The following is a 7,315-nucleotide window of genomic DNA, read 5'->3' as shown; positions in this document are numbered from 1 at the left end:
TCCCTTCTCCTCTGCGCCGTCCGTTCAGCACCTCGGTCAGCTCCCAGTGTAAATCTCGCGAGAGCCGCGGCTCTCGCGAGACTTACAGTGTGAGCTGACAGAAGAGCTGAACGGACGGCGCGGAGGAGGAGAGAGCTGACAGGAGCTGCAGGACAGGTAAGTAAGATCTCTGCCAGCCCCCTCTCCCCCCCACTGAACTGCCAATGCTGGACCACCAGGGAAGGAGCCCCCCTCCCTGCCATGTATCAAGCAGGGAGGGGGGACGAAAATAAAAAATAATAATAAGAAATAATAATGAAAAAAATATAAATAATAATATAAAATAATAAAAAATAATAATAAATAAAATAATAAAATTGCCCACCCCCCCACCACTGCAACACACACACACACACTGCACACATACACACACACTGCACTCATACACACACTGCACTCATACACACACACACTGCATTCATACACACACACATTGCACTCATACACACACACACACACACCACACATACACACACACTGCACACATACACTGCACTCATACACACACTGCACTCATACACGCACACACTGCACTCATACACACACACACACACACTGCATTCATACACACACACTGCACTTATACACACACACTGCACACATACACACACACACACTGCACACATACACACACTGCACTCGTACAGACGCTGCACTCATACGCACGCTGCACTCATACACATGCTGCACTCATACACACGCTGCACTCATACACACGCTGCACTCATACACACGCTGCACTCATATACACACGCTGCATTCATATACACACGCTGCATTCATACACACACGCTGCATTCATTATACACACACTGCATTCATACACACACACTGCATTCATTATACACACACTGTAAATAAATATTCAATTAATATATTTTTTTTTAGGATCTAATTTTATTTAGAAATTTACCAGTAGCTGCTGCATTTCCCACCCTAGTCTTATACTCGAGTCAATAAGTTTTCCCAGTTTTTTGGGGTAAAATTAGGGGCCTCGGCTTATATTCGGGTCGGCTGATACTCGAGTATATACGGTATGTTTTCCTGGCACTATAGTGGTCCTTTAATTGTTGCATGCCAATTTACTATTTTGTACCCCAATAGAGATTTCTCCAAGGAGCCACTAGCATAGGGTGTGCCCATATACAAGGGTAGGTAACTCAAGTCCCATGGCTGAGAGAAAGAAATAATAAAATAAAAAATTCTTTATTTGAAAAAATGTTGAAAAAAAACAATATAATAGTTACCCAAGTAAGTGCAAAAAAAGTGCAAAAAAGGTGTGAAAAAACGTGCCACACACACTGGGTCTCAATCTTAGCTAAGGTCCCATAGGTATACACCTCAGGTATAGTATATGTAAAGTATAGAGGGACCATGCAACTGCCTAGAAGCTAAGTATAGCAGAATTGGAAATACTTAAAAAGGGGGCAGGGACTGGCATGTATAATAATAGGAGAGAATGCCCATATACATAAATAGAGCCCCTCCTAGTCAACAAAGCCCAGAAGCAGTCATAAATTATCTATATAAAAGGGGAGGCAGACCAATGGTATGAAATGCCCTCCTGTTAGGGATAGTAATAAAGATGGAGATGTAACAGATGTAAATGTCTGAGAAAAATGGAGAGGAAAAAAACGGGTCGCAAGAGTATTCTGAGAACGGACAGCAGCTGAAATAGCCTGCCCTTCGGTGGGTCCCAGCTCAGATCTCCAGCTGGTTTTAGCTCATCTTGTGCCATTACAGAGAGAACATATCTGAAGCATATCAGACTGGTCCCACTCATACGGGCAGTCCAGATACGAAATGCCAGCAAGTTCTCTCTGCACGAGAGATACAGCAACCCCAGACGATCGTTTCAGCCTTGTAAGGCATCATCAGTGAGGCATAGCTGATATCTCTCTAGGCACCGTGAGCAAGGGGTCCACATTTGGATTACCCTTTAAACTTATGGAGAGGAAAAAAACGGGTCGCAAGAGTATTCTGAGAACGGACAGCAGCTGAAATAGCCTGCCCTTCGGTGGGTCCCAGCTCAGAACTCAAGCTGGTTTTAGCTCATCTTGTGCCATTACAGAGAGAACATATCTGAAGCATATCAGACTGGTCCCACCCATACGGGCAGTCCAGATTCCGAAATGCCAGCAAGTTCTCTCTGCACGAGAGATACAGCAACCCCAGACGATCGTTTCAGCCTTGTAAGGCATCATCAGTGAGAGAAAAATGACTTATAAGTATCCCCCACTGTTAGGTATAGGTATATAGATAAAAATATAATAGCTTATAAGTATCCCCACTGTGAGTCCAGGCTGTCTACCAAATTCCACTTATACAGAGTATAGATCAGCACCTCTCATGTTAGAGTACGGGAGGTAATGCAACTGTCTTCCTAACTGCATGATAGTATCCAAGTGCTAAAATAATCAAAGAGAAAGATACTGAGTTGCAAACTAGTATAGTTGGTACCTTTGGGTGCGGGAGATGTCTCTCGTGCAAGTTTATAAAAAGGGACTCAAAAAAAGTGAAAGACAGCTCGGAGAAGAAGGAATTTGCAATAACCTTGTTTTTCAACTGCAATACGGCAGGCATCGTGTACCTTTTGACCTGTGGATGCAATAAAAAATATGTGGGCAAAACATTTCGCCCCTTTAAGAAACGGATACAGGAACACATTAGATCTTGTAAAAATTTGACTGACAATCCTATCTCAAGACATCTTCGTGAATACCATGATGGCGACCCCAAGGGGTTACGCTTCTGTGGCTTGGAACTAGTTAAGAAGAATCCAAGACAAGGAGACTATGATAAATATAGACAAAGGGAATGCTTTTGGATTTACCAACTTAGTACCCTAAGCCCTAAGGGTCTTAACGAAGGCTTTTCATTTTCCCCCTCTGATCATTTAGACCATTATGCCCTGCCATTTGAACAAATGTATCTATGTCTATAAACTACCAATGTTATCTGTTATTCATTCTGGTAATTTTTTAACTTATATATTTTCTCATGGTCTCTGAATATATATCGCTCAGTAAGTTCTTATTCTCCCTTAGTCCACACTTGAACATTGTAGGATTCCAACATTTATACAGAGGAATAACTTATTCCCTGTTTCATTATGTATCACCCTTGACATGTTAGGCTCCTTTAGATATGTTAGCGATATTCCCTGTGAATGTACTACTCCATTAACCATAAATTGCTCTGTTGTTACACAGAGATCGTCTGACAACTCAGCGATCTCATTCTGCAATATTGTATGCAATTATGTGTTTATCTTTTCGGGCCTGTCATGCTCTTTGATCGAGCAATACCAGGCCCCTCCCCTCCCGTGACGTGGCGGCATGTGAGCAGCCGTATCCTCTTTTCCGGCCGGCAATGCTCTCTGTCTGCTCTACACCTGGCCCCTCCCCTTCTATGACGAGGCGGCACCTGATTGGCCGCATGACGTACTATGAGGGGCGGGCCTTCACTCTTAAAAGCCATGGCGGGCTTAGAGTAGCTTTCACTGCTCTTGATAAAGGCGCCACATAGTGCCGAAACGCGCGTCGAGCTAGACGCTGTTTTTTAGGGTTTTCTAAACACCACTTTGGGTCTCTCTCTTACCCTTCGAAATGATTATTAGCCGGTATTAGATTGAGAGCTCACTCTGCCCGGTTATTATACCGAATAGAATTAGGCAGAAGCTACCACTTGGTTTAGCATTTCGTTTTACCCTTATCCTTACTTAACTAGCTGATAAGACTCTTAGACTGCCTAGTTTTCAATTGGATCTAGAATCAGTCAGGCGACAGTTCAGGGTTCTGCACTCCGCTTTGTTTTTCACTGTGTTAGCAATCAGAGATTACCCTATACTAGTTTGCAACTCAGTATCTTTCTCTTTGATTATTTTAGCACTTGGATACTATGATGCAGTTAGGAAGACAGTTGCATTACCTCCCGTACTCTAACATGAGAGGTGCTGACCTATACTCTGTATAAGTGGAATTTGGTAGACAGCCTGGACTCACAGTGGGGGATACTTATAAGCTATTATATTTTCATCTATATACCTATACCTAACAGTGGGGGATACTTATAAGTCATTTTTCTCAGACATTTACATCTGTTATATCTCCATCTTTATTACTATCCCTAACAGGAGGGCATTTCATACCATTGGTCTGCCTCCCCTTTTATATAGGTAATTTATGACTGCTTTTGGGCTTTGTTGACTAGGCGGGGCTCTATTTATGTATATGGGCATTTTCTCCTATTATTATACATGCCAGTCCCTGCCCCCTTTTTAAGTATTTCCAATTCTGTGTATATCTTTCTTTTATTAGAGGCAAATAAGATGGGATACATAAGAGAAATTGGGGGAAACGTTCAAATGAATTACAGTATAGGGTCAGTACAGCAAGATTAAATGACATTTCCTGAATTGCGGTGCCTCAATTTTTTTTTTTTTTAAATTTTTGTCGTTAAAACCTTAGTTAGAGAATACAGGCTAAGGATCATAAGATCCGGTAGGTGACATGCTAACATATTAGAGGTCCTACAGTTGGTTTTACATGCGTAGATAAGAAGCTCACAGGTTAAAGTAACAGCGGTGGAACATTTGGTTAAATGTTATAAGTATCGATCAGTTAAATAAAATGCAGGCTATGGATCAGAAGATCCGGTTGGGAACATGTTAAAATATTAAAGGTCAAACAGTTGGTTTCACATGAGTAGACAGGAGGCTAACAATTTAAATCAAAATAGGCAGAAAAGTAGAGAACTTACAGTGCCTGGCACATCACTACTCAAAAAAGGTACATTAATGCTTATAATGTGATTTGCAGAACTTGTGGTAAACTCAATAACAATATGTAGGAATGACAAGCTTTACACCCATGTTGTGGACTGAGGCTTGGGTTACAAAATAAAAATTTAGGCTGAAGGTACAGTAGTTTGCTAACTAAGTGACTGTTAAATATAACATGCCGTTAAGTCATTGCTAAAGTAAATGAGCATATTAGATTACATAAAACTTCCTCGGCATGTGACTGAACTAATGATAACTAGGCTGTAACAGATTTATTTAGCAGGAGCTGCATAGGGTTAACTGAGATTAGAGACTGCAGGGGTCTCTCAAAACGACAAGAAAATGCTCGGTTATGCAAGCTGAGTTATCCTGCCGCCTGCAACGCTATGCAGTTCGAGTCCAGTTTAACCCACACCATCTCGGCAGAGAATGAGTGAGGGTCCCATAGTCCCCAGCAAGGCCCCAAACCTTGAAGCTTGGTCTGTAGCTGCATCTGTCTTTATCCTCTTCGGGAGTGGCCTGCTCGTGTGGTGGGGTGGTGGTGTCCGTGCTGGCGCTGAGGTGCCCCTGCCCTTTCGGTGCCCACTCCCCGGGTGTCTGTAGGTGGATTTCGTCGCTGGTGGCGTCGCTGTCGGTCCCTGATATGCTGCTGAGGTCTCGGGACTGTCCTGCGTTTTCTCGTTAAGGGGATGGTATGGGTTCCTGGTTCCCGGATCAGGTGAGTGACTAGTGTGGGGGCCGTATTTGGCGTGGCTTCTCTCGTGCATATGTGGGTCCGTGCGTTTGCCCAGACAGCCAGACGTCTGTTCAGGTCTGTGGGGTCGCTTGTCGCTGCGGATCGTGGCGGCCTTTCTGGGTGCCTGCGGAGGGTACCTGTAGTGGAGGCGACGGGTTTTCGGACGGAGCCATGTGGCCACCAGCTTGGCAGCCAATCTGTGAGCCATTCCGCTATCGTGCAGCATTGCCCGGAGGCTCGCGCAGAGCCGATCGAGTGCCAGTAAAGGGTCCGTTGCTTGTCGGGCACGTGTGCTCCGCCTCGTGGGCCTACGATAGACGGCCATCTTGGCTTCGTCCCCGTCTAGAGCCTCCTGCGAGTGGGTTTCCAGGTCGCCAGTTTTCTGTGTGGGTTCATAGATTGCGGGTGATTGGACCGGGTTAACCCCCACCGGTCCTGGGGGGGGGAGGAGAGGCCCGATACTTCAGGTGCCGCACGCTTTGATGAGTAGGGAGAGCGGCCGCCTCTCCCCTGCACCGCGTCGTGTAGGCCCCAAGCCTCCGATCTACCGATCCAGCGTTCTTTCCGGGTGTGTGGGGTATCATTCTGCTCCCCATCTTTGGTGTCGTCAAGTAAGGTAAGTTGGGGTTCAGGGTCTGGGATTTTCCCCCCGTTTTCCGCTGTAAATCAGGACCGGGCTCGGGAGCTCATAGATTTTGCGTCTAGTCGGCTCCCCGGTCAGGCTCCGCCCCCCCGTATTTCCAATTCTGCTATACTTAGCTTCTAGGCAGTTGCATGGTCCCTCTATACTTTACATATACTATACCTGAGGTGTATACCTATGGGACCTTAGCTAAGATTGAGACCCAGTGTGTGTGGCACATTTTTTTCACACCTTTTTTGCACTTTTTTTGCACTTACTTGGGTAACTATTATATTGTTTTTTTTCAACATTTTTTCAAATAAATAATTTTTTATTTTATTTTTTCTTTCTCTCAGCCATGGGACTTGAGTTACCTACCCTTGTATATGGGCACACCCTATGCTAGTGGCTTTTGGAAGCCGGACCCTTGCTCTCCCTTCCAATAACCCTAACATTTGGGATTTTCTCCTTCAGTATCTATAGCTCTGGGTTTATGCCCATGTTTGTTGCCCATTTAGTCCTTTATCTGACTTCAGGGTTAGTTTGTTCTTACTCTGTAGTCTCTCTTTTTCTTGTATTTATTTCTCCAAGGAGATTTTCCCTATTATTTGTCGTCTTTATTAAAAAAGATCCTCCTTTACCATGGTACGCTCGGCCACACTACATGTAGTGGTTATGGTCCCCTCCTGCTGGTCACCCAGCGATTGTACCCCCCCAGCTGCCTGTGCCGTCTTACGTTTGCACTCAAAAAGGTGACAGAAGGTGAAGTGGGAACACACAGCCCCCCCATCTACATTAAGGGGAGGCACCAGTGAGCGCTATTTTATACTACATCCTGCGAGTGCAATAATATCACAATTTCGGTGGTTTTTATGCTATTATGCTAAGTGCTGCATTTGTTTTACTTTTTCAGATCATTAGATATAACCCCAATTATTTATGTTTACATTTATTGGTGGGTGATACAAGCCTTGGAGGTAGCTACAACATTTCAGCAACCTTAAACATAAGGTATAAGTAAAGTATATTTGCGTTATATTGCGGTTGACTGTTTTTACGCATGACGGTCTATGTACTTTTAATGCATGACAGTCTATGCAGCTTAAAGTGTTTGAAGCCTTTATCCTATTTCAAT

This window comes from Pelobates fuscus, chromosome 5, assembly GCF_036172605.1.
Source record: "Pelobates fuscus isolate aPelFus1 chromosome 5, aPelFus1.pri, whole genome shotgun sequence".
Classification (NCBI taxonomy): domain Eukaryota; kingdom Metazoa; phylum Chordata; class Amphibia; order Anura; family Pelobatidae; genus Pelobates; species Pelobates fuscus.
The sequence above is the reverse complement of the archived record's forward strand: the minus strand, read 5'-3'. Positions refer to the sequence as shown.